This window comes from Papio anubis, chromosome 10 (assembly GCF_008728515.1).
Source record: "Papio anubis isolate 15944 chromosome 10, Panubis1.0, whole genome shotgun sequence".
Lineage (NCBI taxonomy): Eukaryota > Metazoa > Chordata > Mammalia > Primates > Cercopithecidae > Papio > Papio anubis.
Window position 1 is genome coordinate 1,144,514 of NC_044985.1, and position 17,992 is coordinate 1,162,505.

The following is a 17,992-nucleotide window of genomic DNA, read 5'->3' on the forward strand; positions in this document are numbered from 1 at the left end:
GCATTGATTTGGGCAAATTATTTAATTGGACAAAAACATGAACGATAAAAAAATTTGGGTGCTATTTGTGTCCACGTCAGATTTGTACATTGAAACCTAATGTGACAGTGTTAGTACAAGAAACCTTTGGGAGGTGATGAAGTCCTGTGGGTGAGCCCTCACGAATGGCACTGCTCTTATGAAAGAGGTCCCAGAGAGCCAGCTTGCCTCTGCCACCCTGGGGGGACGCAACAGGAAGGTGCCATCTATGAATCTGAGTGCCCTCACCAGACACCGAATCTGCTGGTGCCTCCGTCTTGGACAGCCCAGCTCTGCCATTGTGAGCAATACATTTATGTTATTTATAGGCCACTCCATTTATGGTATTTTTGTTGTAATACTCTAAACAGACCAAGACAATTGACTTTCACCAAGATAAAAGCTTATTTGAAGGATGTTTTTGTTTTTTCTTGTATGCATTTAAGGTATACAAAATAATGTTTTAATATATGTATATATAGCGAAATTATTACTATAGTCAAACAAATTAACATATCCATGATGCTACACAGTTTTTTTTGTTTGTTTTGTATGTGTGGGTAAAGTATGTCAAATGTACTCTCTTAGTGTATTTCTAGCATATGATACAATATGATTGATAGTCCCCATTCTGAACATTATTATTATTATTATTATTTTCTTTTTTTTTAGACTGAGTTTCACTCTGTCACCCAGGCTGGAGTGCAGCGGTGCCATCTCGGCAGACTACAACCTCCGCCTCGCGGGTTCAAGCGATTCTCCTGCCTCAGCCTCCCCAGCGGCTGGGATTACAGGTATGTGCCACCATAGCCGGATACTTATGCTGTATATTGGATCTCTAGATTTATTTATTATAAGAAACTGAAATTTTGTACCTTTTGACCTTCATCTGCCATTGAGAGGTGACAACGTGCTGGTAGCCCCCGCTCGCTCTGGGTGCCTCCTCGGCCTCGGCGTCCGCTCTGGCCGCGCTCAAGGAGCCCTTCAGCCCGCGGCTGCGCTGTGGGGGCCCCTCTCTGCGGCTGACCAAGGGCGTAGCCGCCTCCCTCTGCTGGCTCCAGGTGTGGAGAGAGAGGCGCGGGCGGGAGCTGGGGCTGGGCGCGGCGCTCGCTGGCTGGCGCGGTTCCGGGTGGGCGCGGGCTTGGTGGGGGTTGGGGCTCAGAGGAGCCGAGGAGCCGGGCCCCGCACTTGGCTCCGCCCGCCCGCGCCTGCTGGGCTTGATCCGTGAACCGAGCTCCCTCTGGGCTGCAGGAGTGCCATTGAGAGGTGAAGCCAGCTGGGCTTCCAGGTGGGGTGGAGACTTGGGGAACTTTTCTAGCTAAAGGATTGTAAAAGCACCAATCAGCACTCTGTGTCTAGGTAAAGGTTTGTAAATGCACCAATCAGTGCTCGGTGTCTAGCTAAAGGTTTGTAAATGCACCAATCAGTGCTCTGTGTCTAGCTAATCTGGTGGGGGCTGGGAGAAGTTTTGTCTATAGCTAAAGGATTGTGAACCCACCAGTCAGCACTCTGTCAAAACGGACCAGTCAGCTCTCTGTAAAATAGACCAATCAGCAGGATGTGGGTGGGGCCAGATAAGGGAATAAAAGCACGCCACCCGAAACCAGCAGTGGCAACCTGTATGGTGTGGAAGGTTTGTTGTTTAGTTTATGGCAGTAAATCTTAAACTGCTGTGCACTCTTTGGGTTGTTGCTACCTGTATGTGTTGTAACACCGTCAAGGTCTGCAGCTTCACTGTTGATGCTAGCATGAACACAACCCACCAGGAGGGACAAACAACTCCGGATGGGAGGAAGTGACAACTCGGGACAGCGCTGCATTTAAGAGCTGTAACAGTCACTTCGAAGGTCTGCAGCTTAACCTCTGAAGTCAGTGACACCACAAACCCACCAGCCCGCCAGACGGGAGAAACTCCGGACGCATTTAAGGAACAAACTCCAGATTCACCATCTTTTAAGAGCTGTAACACTCAGCGCGAGGGTCCACGGCTTCATTCTTGAAGTTAGCAAGACCAGCAACCCACCAATTTTGGACACACGTGACCTCACACCTTGACCCCAAATACCAACTGTTTTGCTCTGTTGCTACATACTTGAGTTTTTCTTTTCGTTTTTATTTTCTCTTTTAGATTTCATATGTAAGTGACATCTTGCACTACTTTTCTGTGTTTGGCTTACTTCACCTAGCATAATGTGAAAGGCACCTTGAGAACTTAAAGGTTAGTTTTATAGAAAATAGTTGCAAAAACACAGCTGATATTCAGAAAAGAACTTTCACAATTCAATAAGAAAATTACAATTGTTCAGTTAAAATGTTAGCAAAGATTTGATTAAACAGGGAAATGATATAGAGATAGCAAATAACATGAAATGAGTCTCAAAGTTAGTGTTTGTCAGGGAAATGTAAATTAAAACAGCAAGTAACACAACATACCACTACACACCTCCTAAATGACTAAGTTTTAAAAGAGGAACAGTATTAAATGTTAGGATTCATGGAAACTAATTCTTATGTGCTGATGAGAATGCAAACAGTATAACTATTTGGAAAACAACTTAGCTTCCTTTCTTTTTTTTTTTTTTTGAGATGGAGTTTTTGCTCTTGTTGTCCAGAGTGGAGTGCAGTGGTGCCATGGGCTCACTGCTACTTCTGCCTTCTGGGTTCAAGCAATTTTTCTGCTTCAGCCTCCCAAAGTGGCTGGGATGACAGGCACACGCCACCACACCTGGCTAATTTTTTTGCATTTTTGGTAGAGAAGGGGTTCCACCATGTTGGTCAGGCTAGTCTCGAACTCCTGACTTCAGGTGATCTGCCTGCCTTGGCTGCCCAAAGAGCTGGGATTACAAGCGTGAGCCACCACACCTGGCCGAATTTTTTTAAAGAAAGTTAAAACTTACACTTATCGTATGTTGAAAATATCTCCCTCCCACATATTTAACCTTGAGACCAAAAAACATGTGTTGATTAAAGAGCTCTATGCAAACATTTATTAAGAAGTTTACTCATGGCCGGGTGCGGTGGTTCACACCTGTAATCCCAGCACTTTGGGAGGCCAAGGCAGGCAGATCACGAGGTCAGGAGACTGAGACCATCCTGACCAACATGGTCTGGCTAACCCCGTCTCTACTAAAAACACACACAAAAAAAATTAACCGGGCGTGGTGGCAGGCGCCTGTAGTCCCAGCTACTTGGGAGGGTGAGGCAGGAGAATGGCACGTACCTGGGAGGCGGAGCTTGCAGTGAGCCGAGATCACGCCACTGCACTCCAGCCTGGGCTACAGAGCAAGACTCCATCTCAAAAAAAAAAAAAAAAAAAAAATTATTCGTAATATCCCAACAGTACAGTGAAAACACCGTGAATGTACTTCACTTCCTGAATGTACAAATTGTAGTATGTGTATCTGTACAATGGAATACTATTTATCAATTAAAAGTACAAACTATTGATATCTGTAACAGCATAGATGAATTGCAAGAGTATCCCACTGAGTGCTGGAAGACAGGAAAGATCACATTCTCTTTGAACACATGTGACTAGAGTTCAATAAAAGGCAGAATTATCTTTGGGAATAGAAACCAGACTGGTAGTTGCCTTATAGGAGGTGGCTGAGATTGAATGGTAAGGGGGCACTTTGAGGGAATGTTCTGTGTAATTAAAATACACTTTTTAATTATAATAGCTTCGTAATAGGTTGTGGATTATAGACGTATATGCATTTGTCAAAACACATAAAACTACGCACTTTAAATGTTAATGTCTCTCTGTAGCACATAGGCACACCCTATTTTACTGTGTTTCACAGACTTCATGCTTTTCAAATTAAACGTGTGCAGCAACTCAGCGGAGCAAGGCTATGGGCACCATTTTTCTAATACCAAGAGCTCACTTGGTGTCTCTGTGTCACGTTTTGGTAATTCTACCAATATTTCTAACATTTCCATTATTATTATATCTGTTACGGTGGCCTGTGAGCAGTGACCTCTGATGTTACTGCTGTAATGGTTTTGGGGCGCCACAAATCATGCCCATATAAGGTGGTAAACTTGGTTGACGACTCTGCTTCACCAACCATCCGATACTCTGTTCCTTTCTCTCTCCTGGGGCTTTCCTATTCCCTGAAGCACAACCACGTGGCAGTTAGGCTTATTAACCTATAACCCTACAATGGCCGCTACATGTTCAAGGTGAAGGAAGAGTCACAGGTCTCTCACTTTAAATCAAAAGCTAGAAGTGATTTAGCTCAGTGAGCAGATGGTGTCAAAAGCCGAGATAGACTGAAAGAGAGGCCTCTTGTGCCAAAGTTAGCCCACTTATGAATGTAAAGGAAAAGTTCTTGAAGGAAATTAAAAATGCTACTCCAGTGAACACGAGAATGTTAAGAAAATGAAACAACCCTATCGCTGAGAAGAGGAAAGTTTGAGTGGTCCGGACAGAGGACTGACCCAGCCACAACGTTCCCTTAAGCCACGTCTAATCCACAGCAAGGCCCTCAACATCAAGACAAGACCCTCCACCCGCAAAAAGATTATGACTTGCTGAAGGCCCAGATGATCGTTAGCATTTTTGAGCAATAAAATACTCTTAGTCAAGCTAGGTGCATTGGTATTTTAGGTATAAGGCTACTGCACATTTAAGAGACTACAGAGTAGTGTAAATAAAACTTTTATATGCACTAGGAAGCCAGTAACTTTATGTGACTTGCTTTAATGTGATACTGGCTTTATTGTGGTGGTCTGGAACACCCGCAATAGCTCCAAGTTATGCCTGTACCTCCACAGAACGGAAAATATTCCAAAAAAGAAGAGTGACTTTTATCACTCTCTAATTACAAATAAACTTGCATATACTTTAAATGGCACTACATGCTTAAGTCTTCATAAACTTTTTTTTTTTTTTCTTGAGCTAGAAATAAAATCACAGCAGAGTTCACCCTGGAATTGAACACATTATTTCTTCACAAGTACAAATATCAGATTGCTTGAAGTGAAGTGTCATTTTATCTTGCTGGACCACTGGGCACCCAGCCTGTGTGCAGAGCCCGCTAGAGCTGGTGAACACCCATGTTGTGATCCAGCTCCTACTACCTGGGTGGGATGGCTGCGTTAGACACGACACCTCAAAAGGCCTCCCAGAGGGACTCCTTTGGGATGCTAACCGGTGGGAACATCTCGGGGGATTGCTTCACCCCACTCATCTTTCAGACATGCCTGGAGAAAATGATAAAGACCTTTTTGAAGGCCCTAGGAGCGCACAGCTATCTTGGAGAAGCACAGAAGGAAGGGAAGAAAGAATTTCTCGGATTTCCAAGGAGAACCTTATGTGGGCAGCCGTTGTTAATACAGTGAATTACATGATGTGGAAATGAATTCTCCAGTTAAGGGAGGGGGGAGAGAGGGTCCTTCGGGGAATGCTAACCCTGCACCTGTGGAGGCAGGGACCATGGCTTTTTCATCTGTGATGCAGATTGCCCTCCTCAGCAGCAGTGATGGATTGCCTGCCATGCCTTCAGAGTGGCAGAGACTCAGAGGCCTTTTAGTGAGTATTCAGAACAGTACCTGACCTGATCTTGTTTGTGGCATGGTGGACAATGATTGAACTAATACATGGCCACCAAAACAAAGCAAAGACGTTGGTCTGCGCTGACTTCCTATCTCCCTGCATAGTTATTATTCCATATTTCAGCCCAGGTGTCACATCCAGCCATCTTTGCATAAATAAGCCATTCATGTCTCTTTGCCCTTCTCCACCCAGCCTTTCACCACCTGTGAAATGGAGCCTTGCTTCACCTGGGTTCAGACATATTAAAGATGCTCCTCATGACAGTCACTGAGTTCAGCCAGGTGAAATGGTCAATGTCCTACTATTATTGACTTAGAACGATTATTTTGTAGTATTCCACGTATTACAATTAGTGTCATGATTATTTCCTACCATGTTTTGCTGGCCTGTGGTTAACAGGAGGCACAGGTAAAGCCCTCAGTCAACGTCAGTCCACGGTCTACAAACCCCATGGGGACAGGGATTGTGGTCTGTTTTGTTCACTGATGTAATTCCAGTGCTGGGCATGCTTAGTAAATAGCAACTTAGTACAGGAGTCCCCCCTCATCTCCTGAAAATACCTTTCAAGACCCCGGTAGATGCCGGAAACTACAGATAGTGCTAAATATTGTATATACTATACTTTTTCCTATATAAACATACCTATGATGAAGTTTAATCTATAAATCGGGCATGATAAAAGATTAACAGTAGCTAATGATAAAATAGAACAATTGTAACATGCCAATGTCACTAATTTTGCACATTGGGGCCACTATTAAGTAAAATAAGGGTGACTTGAACACAAGCACCACATTACCACAATAGTGGATCTGATAACAAAAAGCGCTACTTGGTGAATGCCTGGCAGGCAGTGTCTACAGCACAGATAGCCTGACAAAGGGATGAATCACGTTTTGGGCAAACAGAGAGGAACTATTGGATACATAATTACACTACTCAGAACGGTGCACGATTTAAAAATTATGATTTATTTTTGAAAATTTCCATTGAATGTTTTCAGATCACAGTGAACTGTGGTGAACTAAAACCATGTGAAGCAAATCTGCAGAAACCACAGATAAGGGGGATTTACGGTGTTGGTTTTTCCCCCTACAAAGCCCCTCAAATCTATTCACAAATTGTTCTAAAAACTACGTTTAGCCTGACCAACATGGTGAAACCCTGTCTCTACTAAAAATACAAACGTTAGCCGGGCGTGGTGGCGCATCTGTAATCCCAGCTACTCAGGAGGCTGAGGCAGGAGAATGGCGTGAACTCGGGAGGTGGAGGTTGCAGTGAGCTGAGATCATGCCACTGCCCACCAGCTTGGGGGACAGTGCGAGACTGTCAAACAACAACAACAAAAAACAAAAACAAAAACAAAAACAAAAAAAAACAAAAAAATCCACCTACTTTTGACAAGTATGAGTTGTTACTGTTTTGTGAAGACCTTGGAGTTATTAACATAAAAACACAAAAAGTCTGGCACATTTCCTCTCCCTGAGTAAAGTCTGAGGTCAAACCAAAAATTTCTTTTAAAAAAAAATGCCATAAAATAGGACATGAAGTGAATGCAAACCACTAATGGCACCAGATAGCTGATGTGTTTCCCAGGGACATATCGTGGCATAAAGGAGCCTGAGAGCCGTGGCTCGTGACTGGTGGAGGCATTCCTCGGTGTGCGCAGGGACCTCATCTCAGAATTTTCTCCTCAACGTTCTCCTGACAGTAAAGCAAGCAGTGGTTTTATCCTTTTAAAAAGCTACTTATCTGAATTGTGCATTTCACTACAGTATATATCTCAGATGGTGTTAATATAAAAATAATGCATTTCTCACATTTCTTTGAGTAAGACAGATCACGGGAGAGGAGCATCACACCTCACCTGTGGCTCTGCACCTGCAGGGCACCTTACCTCTCATTTGTGGGAAAGCACAGGCCTAGGGACTTAAGGAGAAGCAATTTTCTTCTCCTCACAGTTTTCTTCTTCTTCTTTCCTCCTCCTCCTTCTTCCTCTTCCTCTTCCTCCTCCTCCTCCTCTTCTTCTTCTCATTTGTTTTTTTCTCAGATGGAGTCTCTCTCTGTTGCCCAAGCTGGAGTGCAGTGGTGTGATCTCAGCTCAATACAACCTCCACCTCTCGGGTTAAAGCGATTCTCCTGCCTCAGCCTCCCAAGTTGCTGCAATTAAAGGCTTCATTCACCATGCCCAGCTAATTTTTGTATTTTTAGTAGAGACCAGGTTTCACCATGTTACCCAGGCTAGTCTCGACCTCCTGACCTCAGGTGATCCACCCACCTCGGCCTCCCAAAGTGCTGGGATTACGGGCATGAGCCACCGCGCCCGGCCTCTTCAGTTTTCTATCAGTCAATCTGATGTCTGGGAATATGCTCCTTCCTCCTTTAACCATGTGTGAAGTGTCTGTTCCACACCTGCCATTCAATTCTGTATCCTGGGTCATATCAAGCCAGCACGTGCCCCTGTACTTAATGAATTTTACTGCCTTGGTAGGAGGACACAATATAAATATGTAGAAGAAACAGAGAAATCATTTAGTGATAGTAAAATCCAACACAGAGCAAATCCGTCAAATAAGTGGGATATATAATGCTTGAAGGATTTCAGATTAAAAATAGGACGACTGCCTGGTTAGAGAGTACTGGATGACAGATTGAAGACTCTTGGTGAAGGCGGGGTTGGCAAGGGAAAAGAGACAGAAGATGGGCTGCAGGAGCCACACGCCACTCAGGGGTGGCACAGCCAGGGGAGGGCTCACGGTAGAGGCTTTGTTCATCCCCTTCCCTCCTGTCGGGTCTCCACAATTCACCATGTGGCCAGAGATGGAGACAGTGTCACTGCCTCATGGCACACAGGACAGCTCATGGCACACAGGACAGCTCCTCACACTCCTGGGCCCAGGTGTTCCAGTAGCAAACCGAGCCTCCAACCCACTCAGCTGCCCTGTGATTTGACAAGGCAGTGTCACTGACCTCACCTCAGCTGCCTGTCAGTCAACCATTAACCAAGCCACTCATGTCAACCCCAGCCTCCCAGACAGACAGCACAGGTTAGGCATCACAGTCGTTCCTGACCTCGCGTCTGCATTAGGCACACACCAGACCTTCCTTCTGAAAACTCTCCACCTCTTCCCTGTTTAGGACATCATGGATCTTTCGAGATTCTGCCCTTGGACTGAGCAAGGTGCAGGTCACCCTGTGCTTGTTTTGGGCCACCGTGCTCAGGCCCGCAGGGACTTGCTGTGGAATAATACCATGTGTTATCATGTGTTCTGACTGCCTATTAGCGTGTGCCCCTACCACTGCATGTAAACTCAGTGAGGCAGTGGCTGGGTCTGACGTCCTTCCACCACCTGGTACCTAACACCTTCCACTACCTGGGACCTACTGGGAAGGCCCCCAGTGGGGCAGCCTAGAGAATGAAAAAGCCATGGGCAGGGATCACTGTCTGTGGTTTGCTGATGTATTCTCAGTGCCAGGGATTGGGCACCTGCTCAGTAAGTGTTTGCTAAATGAATGAATGGCTGGCTGGAGGGAAAAATCAATACGTATTGAGAAAAGGATTAAAAAGAGAAAGAAAGAGAAGCTGAGGGGAGGTTGTGTTCTTCCGGTTTAGATCGTGTAAACACATCCTCCTTGAATGCTGTCACCGTCAGGCCCTCTGAACCCCCGTTCCGAGAAACCAAACCTCTACCCCACCACGGGCCATTGGAATCACGGCATTTGATGAACTGCCTGAGAAAGCCAATAACCCATTCACTCTCTTGTTTACTGAATCACATAGCCTACTAATTTTTCTTCATGGACACCCCTAAAGAATCTAAGGAGAATATTGTGAACTTTATCCAGGGATTTCTAAACTCTGTGTAGCCTGTGCTATGAAATTTCACTTTCATGCTTTAGGAAAGAAGTCAAGCAAGAGTAAGTAAATCCAGTGTCCTCAGGCTGCCACCCCGGGAGACCTCGGCCCTCAGCAACTCTGGGCTGGAGCAGATGGTGAGAAATGTGCACCAGTCTCAGATGAGGGCCTGGGTGTGGGACTGGGTTCCCAGGAGCTGGGATAAGAATGTAAATGCTCTAGCTGTGAGAGCAGGAAGGATGAAGGAAGCAAAGTCTGTTGCCAGAGCTTGGGTCCAAGTTCTGGAGCAGCATTCTCACTCCTCAACATCCATGCAGGCACCCCACAAGCACTTACTAAGCACCTCCTAAGTACCAGGCCCGTGCTGGGCATTTAGTGCATGTGGGCTGCAAATTCTGACAAAGTAAGAGCTGAAATCGAGGTTGAAGTTGGCAGGCAGAATCATGCCCCTCCAGAGATGCCCACGCTGTAATCCCCAGAACATGTGAATATGCTGCTTTACATGGCAAAAGAGAATTTGCAGATGTGATACTGTTGTGGACCTTAGGACGGGCAGCTTATCCTGGATTGCCCTGGTGGGCATAGTTTCATCAAATGAGTCGTTGAAAGCTGAGGACCTTTCTTGGCTGTAGCCAGAAACATGGAATATGCCAAAGATTCAACTTTCCCTTGATGGCTTGGAGGATGGAGGAAGGAGCCACAAGCCACAGAACGTGGTGACTTCCAGAAGCTGGAATGGTCCTCAGCTCACAACCAGCAAGAAAATGCAGCTCAGCTCTATAACCCCAAAGAAATGAATGTGGCCAGTCACCCACATGAGTGAGGAAAAGGATCCTCCCCTAGGACATCCAGGAAGGAATGCAGCCCTGGGATCCTCGTGAGAACAATGTGGGACTCCTAGCTAACAGAACTATAGGATAATGAATTTGTGTTGTTTTAAGCCACTACGTTTATAATAATCGGTTATAGCAGTGATAGAAAACTATCACTGCAACCAAAAATTCAAAAATAAGTATAAACAAAATCAAATCAGCAGCAGTAGACAATTGGTAACCCTTACCCTAGCCCTTCTTGAACACCCTCTGGAACTTGGTGCTCTCCGTCCTGGGTGCTGATGCATGACATAGACACGAGAGGAGAAGAGGACTGGGTGCTGGGTGGACACACCTCCCCTTCAGAAATGTTCATCTTATTCCCAGTCTCTGAGGATCCTGTTCTTTGTTATGATCGGAGGACAGCAGAGAAGAAAAAAATAGTGAAGTTAATGAGAAATAAAGCAAAATGGGTGTAGAATTTGCAGGAGCCAGCAGAGATCAATTCAAAGCAATGATGAGGCAAAACCAGCCCTTCTCCCACGAACGTGCTGGTTTCTAAGGCAGCAGTTCTTAACGCTGGTTGCAAATTAGAAATTCCTAGGGAGCTCAAGATAAAAAACAAAACAAAACTGAATCTCATGTTCTCTGCCTGAGGGACTGTGATTTAGTTGGCCTGGCCTATGGCTCAGGGATGGGTATTTTAAAAAGTCTCTGGGAATGACGTTTAAATGCAGCCATGGTTGAGAATTATTTTGGGGATACGGGATGTGGGTGTCTGGTGTCTGATCCTTGAACTTTAAAGAGATGTTATATAAACTAAACGTAGATGAAGGTCAATGTAGGAAATCCGGAGAATAAGATGTTATTGACTGGAAAGGAACCTTAGCTTGGGGAAGACTAGGTTTGGAGGCCTAGGGCAGGAAAACAGGAGGCAGATGGGAAAAGGGATCAAGCTGCTGTTTTCCGTAGCTGGGTCTGCTCCATGGACGCACGCCCACACACCAGGACGATGCACACAGTAGAAACAGGCACCTGCCCTGCATCCTAAAACTACCCCCTTGTCCTTCCCTTTCCCAGTTCCACCCTTCCCCTCCTAGGACTCTGGCGTTTTGGCTGTGCCTTGCTCCTGGCCACTCGGATAATCCTGATTTGAACTTGACCCCTGCCTGACCTTGACCTGCTGCTCACATCCTCCCAGGCACAGAAAGTTCAGGGCTCCTCTCTGTGCCTTTCCTGCAGGAGAAAACTGGGCACTGGGCATGGTTTCATAATGGTTTTGTGCAGAAAAATTATTCAATTATGTGCTCCTGATAAATGCAAAATATTTAGCAAAACTGTTAAAATGGACCAAGCTCCAAATTCTGTTACCTAGTTGATATGGCAAAAAAAAAAAAAAAAAAAAGCATAGGATTGATTGCTTCTGAGACCCTTAGCAATTTAGGAGATACAATCACTTTCACTCATTCACTCTCTCACCCCAGAAGTGCCCAAGAAGCTAATATGTGTGCTAGGTATGTGCCAGTGTGCTTATGTACTAGACAAACACAGAACTTGTGCTGGGGAAACTCTGACCATGGGATTCCCGTGTACTGTGGTAAGCTTCAAGCCAGGGAAGTACAGAATGCTATGGAAGAACCTCTCCAGAAACACAAGTGTGAGTCAAGTTCAATACTGGAGGGGGGTCAGACTGAACCCAAGGCTCTTAGATAAGGAGTCTTAATAAATTACCCAACATCTATTTTACATATAAGAAAACTCAGGTTCAGAGCAGGAATGTTGCCCAAGGTAACCCCGAAAGTTGTAAAGTCCTGAGCCCATGATGTTTCTACCCTATCACAATATATCTCTTGTAGAGCTGCTTCTGGGAGCATTCGGTTCAGCACTTCCCCCATACACCGTGCTGCTTTCTGTAGGAGGGAAATAGGGCAGAGTAGGGTCTGTAACATCAACTTCTTGACCCCACCCAGCTTTCACGGGGTTTTGCAGCCCATGACAGGGATAACCAGACAGACAATGGTATCTGGAACGTTATTTCTACTATTAGAAAAGAAATCTAAGCTTCACCCTGGATTAGGGCAGGTTAACAGAGACTGTGGGAATTTTAAGGGAAGCAGGTGTCAGTCAGATATCTGTGACCTGTGAAAGATCTGGGCAGGGACAAGGGTCATGGGGCAGGATTCTGGATATAGCCCATGTGTAAGTTATACTCACCCTGGATCTTGACGTTCTGGCTACAGAGCTCATGGATTTCTCACCCATCCAGGAGGGTTTAGAATCATGTCACCCAGCTACACATAGAAATCAAGGAAATGGAAACAAGTGCAGGTCACTCTAATTCCTATAGGCCTCCTCTTCCACTAGTCAGGTCATTTGATTCATTTCAAAATATTGAGAACTTTATATACATCCCCTAAGAATTTGCAAATTAAACATGAAATCTGGAGAAGGCACTGCTGAGCCTAAATGTTTGCATCCCTGACTGCTTGTTGAAGCTTCATGCTGCTTGATCATTACTCTTTTAGATGTTTTATTGTTGTTATTGTCCAAAGACGGCTTCCTAAACATTATCATTTAGACACATATAAGCACCACCAGATAATCATCATTCAACACAGACTTCCACAATTATTCATGTGCTGGGGTTACACCATGAAGGATCATTTGGCCTGATTAGCGATTCTCAGCTTCTAGTCAATTAGCTGAGTAATCTTTGCCTGTCTTACTCTGTTAGTGCTCTGCACAAAGCGAGAGAAAAGTTCTCCAATAAGGACACTTCAGCTACTTTTGCATTCACACAGCAGCAAGCAGTGCTTTGTTAATAAAATTTGCAGCCATTATAAATCCCTGAACCTTTCAAAGTTCATCTAAGATAGATCTGTGGTATCTATGATCCTGCTCAACTCAAGCCAAGGGAAAGATAGATTTTGCATTTCATTTGTCTAAAAATTAAAACTTCATTACAGGAAGGAAACCTTTTTTTCTATATTCCTGTGGCAAAGGACAGCACAAGGCAATTAGTAACAGGTCACAAATCTACTGGGGTGAGATAAGCCCTGGATTACAGCCTTTGCAGTGCCCAGTGCACTCAATTTCTCACAAACTCCACCAATAAATGATAATGAAATCATTTATGATAAAAATGTTGGATGTTCAAAGTCTCAATCCAAAATTATTCCATAGCTAAAGAAAATTAAGAAGTATTAACAAATACTCATTTTAGGATTAATTTTACTGTCCATTACCAAACCTATTTGTTGACTTAAGGCAGTATTTCTCAGAGTATGATTGTTAACCTTGTAACCTAGTTATTCCAGTTGTAAGATTGTATTATAAGGAATAATGATAACAACATATATACATGTAGGTGTTAATTGCTGCAAAATTTATAACCACTTAAATATATAAAAATAGAGAAATGTTTGAAAATAGAAGATTAAGGACCTCTGAAAATTTGTACCTCTATTAAAGCAATTTATATACATATTTTTTAAGTGTCAAAACCAACTTTTTCAGAACTCTGTAAGTCAAACGATGGCTTGCAACAACCCAAGATGTTTCTATTCAACAAAAACATCTGCATGGTGTCGAGCTTTGTGGCATTTTAAACTACTCTAGTTCCATAACTTCTTACCTTCAATGAGAGCCTTGAAAATAATGGCTTTTATTACTAATACTGGAGGGAACAGAAAGAAGATAATTCCCAAAGCATTTTTATTATTTTACCTGTCTAGTGGTTTTCTGGAAGACCTGACTAGAAACACCTGTGTTTATTGGTCATCCAGTGTTGAAAGCACTTCCCCAACAGACAGAGATGTTTGTTGAAATCTTTACTGGTAAATGTTTTAAAGATATGACTAAATGAGGCAATAGATAAAAGGTGGCACAAACAATATAGCAACCAAAACCTTAAAAGGAAAAGCTAAGATGATGTCTATCAGGGTTTTGAAATCTCCTACATATTTCTGGAAATATAGCAGGCACACATGTAGGACTGTTCATATGATCAAGAAAATTCTAAAAATTTTCTGAGCTCTCACCTCTGGCTGACCTTCAGTCTCTGCAAAAGCAGGAAGTAAACGGTAAGGCAGAGTTTTCAACTGCCTGTTTTGAGTGTTAAAAGTACACTCCAACATGAACAAAACCACCCCCGGGAAATTTGAGATTTATTGGTTCCAGGCATTTAACAAAATCCTGGTCCATTATTAGCTGATCACTAAGATAACCAGGTAGAAACTTCAGCATACACAACAAAAGATGCATACTACAAATACTTAGTTCAGAAAAGCCATTATACAAAAACCAACAACTGCAATGATGAGCAGGAAAAACAAACTCTGGAAAGAGGGAAGAAGCTTATTTCCAGATTGCCACATTATATAATTTTAAATACTCATATTAAAAAAATTGCAAGACATGAGAAGGAATTTTAAAAGTATAGTCAATACACAGGCAAAGCAATTAATACAAACAGTTCCTGAGGAAGTCAAGCATTGGACTTACTGGACAAAGAGTTTAAATCAACTGTTTTAAACATGTTCAAGGCCCTAAAGGAAAGCATGTCTAAAGAAATTTTTTAAAATCATAAGAACAATTTCTCTCTGAGTAGGAAATATCACTAAAGAGAAATTATGTACTTGAAGAATACAAATGTTGAAGTGAAAAAATTCACTACAGAAGCTAAACAAATTCAAACAGAAAAAAGAAGCAGCAAATTTGAAGTGAGGTCAATTGAGATAACCCAGGCTGATTAATTTTTTTAAATAAGGACAAATAAAAATAGATTACAAGGCCGGGCGCGGTGGCTCAAGCCTGTAATCCCAGCACTTTGGGAGGCCGAGACAGGCGGATCACGAGTTCAGGAGATCGAGACCATCCTGGCTAACACAGTGAAACCCCGTCTCTACTAAAAAATACAAAAAAAATTAGCTGGGCGAGGTGGCAGGCGCCTGTACTCCCAGCTACTCGGGAGGCTGAGGCAGGAGAATGGCGTGAACCCGGGAGGCGGGGCGTGCACTGAGCTCAGACCCCGACACACAAACAAGGAAAAAAAACCAAAACTCCATCTAAAAAAAAAAAAAAAAAAAAAAAATAGATTACAAGATTCACATGGAACACCATAAAGTATACTAGCATATGGGAGAATCAAGCAACCAGAAGGAGAAAGGAGAGAAGCATACAGAAAAACACTTGAAGAGATGATGTCTGAAAATTTTCCAAATTTAATGAAGACTATTAATCTAAACATCCAAGAAGCTCAATAAACTTCAAGTATAATAAACTAAAAAAGATACATACCTAAATATGGTATTATAATCAAAGTGTAGAAAGCCAAAGAAAGAATCTTGAAAGAAGCAAGAGAGAAGCAACTTACATACATGGATCCTTAATATGATAATCAGCTGACTTCTCATCTGAAACCATGGAGCCCAACGGTCTCCATGAGAATAACATAACCACAGTGCTGAAAGAAAAATATGTCACACAAGAATCCCACATCCAGCAAAACTATTTTAAAGAAGAAAATAGAAATTAAGATATTCTGGAAAAAAAAAAATGGAGAGAGTTTGTCACTACCAGACCTGCCCTATAAGAAATACTAAGATGGAAGGAGACTAGAGAGTAACTCAAATCAACATGAAGAAATAAGGACTGGTAAAAAATAAGTGGGTGAAGGGAGCTATATAGGAGCAAACAAAAAATAGGTTTATGATGTATTTTATATTTATCTTATTTTTCGTCTGTAACTTTTTTTTAAACAACTTCATAAAGCAATAGTGATAAATCTATATTGATGCACATAAAATATATAATGTAATTTGTGACACCAGCAGCATAAAGGCAAGGGTAAAAGGGTAGAGCAAAGTTTTTGTAGACAACTGAAATTTAATTGGTGGTAATCTGAACTAGACTGTTACACATTAATATAATAATTATGATACCAGGGCACTCATCAAGAAAATGGCTTAAGGTACACAGTAAAAGAAATTAAAAGGGAATTAAAATGCTATACAAGGAAATACTTATTCAACTCAAAAGAAAGCAGTAATGGGGGAATAGAGGTAAAAAAAAGAAAAAAAAAGACCTAAGACACGTAGAAAACAATAGAAAAATGGTAGAACTGAATGCTAACTTATGAGTAACTACATATAGAAAGATCAAAATGGTGAGATGGGGCCGGGTGTGGTGAGACGCTAATTTATGAGTAACTACATATAGAAAGATTAAAAGGTGAGATGGGGCCGGGCGCAGTGGCTCACACCTGTAATCCCAGCATTTGGGAGGCCAAAGGGGGCGGATCACTTGACATCAGGAGTTCGAGACCAGCTTGGCCAACATGGTAAAACCCTGTCTCTACTAAAAGTACAAAAATTAGCTGGGTGGGGTGGCACATGCCTGCAGTCCCAGCTACTTGGCAAGAGAATCACTTGAACCCAGGAAGGGGAGGCTGCAGTGAGCTGAGATTGCGTGACTGCACTCCAGCCTGAGTGACAGAGTGAAACTCCATGTCAAAAAAAAGAAAAAAAAAAAAAGGTGAAATGGGCAGAATAGACCTCTTTTTAAAATCATGATTCAACTATATGCTATCCGTCTATAAGAGATTCACTTGATATTTAGACACAAATTGGTTGAAAGTAAAAGGATCGAGAAAGATATATAAGTAAGCAGTAATCAAAAGAAAGATGGAGTGGTGCTACTAATACTAGACAAAACCAACTTTCAGGAAACAATTTGTTAATGTCGACAAAGAAGAACATTTTATAATGACACACAGGCCAATCTTTCAGAAAGACGTATCAAACATAAACACATATTTATTTAACAACAGAGCCCTAAAATAAATGAAACAAAAACACACAAAAGTGAAGAAAGAAAAATAACTATACAATAATAGAGACTTTAATAACCTACTTTACAAAAGATCACCACTATAAAAGATCACCAGGAAAATAGACTATTTGAACAATATGACTAATCAACTAGACCTAACAAACATACACAGAACGCTCAACAACAGAGTACTCATTTTTCTGAAGTGTAAATGGAACATCTTTCAGGGTAGACAATACGTTAGGCTAAAAAACAAGTCTCATTATATTTAAAATGATTGCAGTCATACAAAATCTCTCTCTAAACCACAATGGAAAAAAAATACAAAAAAAAGAGAAAAACTAGGAAAGGTATAAATACTTGGAAATTAAAGAATGTGCCTTTAAATAATCAATCAATAGGTCAAAGAAAAAAATTAGGAAATACTTCAAGATAAAATGAAAAGGTAACATACCAAAATTTATGGGATACAACCAAAGCAGTATTCAGGGATAAATTTGTAAAAGCTATAAAAGCTTCCAGTATAAAACAAAAAAGACCTTGAATCAATACTAGTTTTTCACTTAAAAAAAGGTAAAAAAGAAAAAGACCAAACTAAACCCAGAACAAGCAGAAAGAAGAAAATAAGAAAGATTAGAGTGAGGATAAACAGAAAATATAAAGAATAGAAAACCAAGAGGAGAAAGTCAGTATGCCAATAGATTTGCAAAGTATCAACAAAATTCACAAAATTTTTGCTGCACCTGCCAAGAAAACAATGAAAGGAGACTCAAATTACTAAAATGAAGAATGAAAGAAGGGCATTATTACTGGTTGTATGTAAGTAAAAATGATTACAAGGGAATACTATGAACACTTTTATGTCAAAAAATAGTAAAATGTAGATGAATTATAAAGAGTTTTAGAAAGAAACTA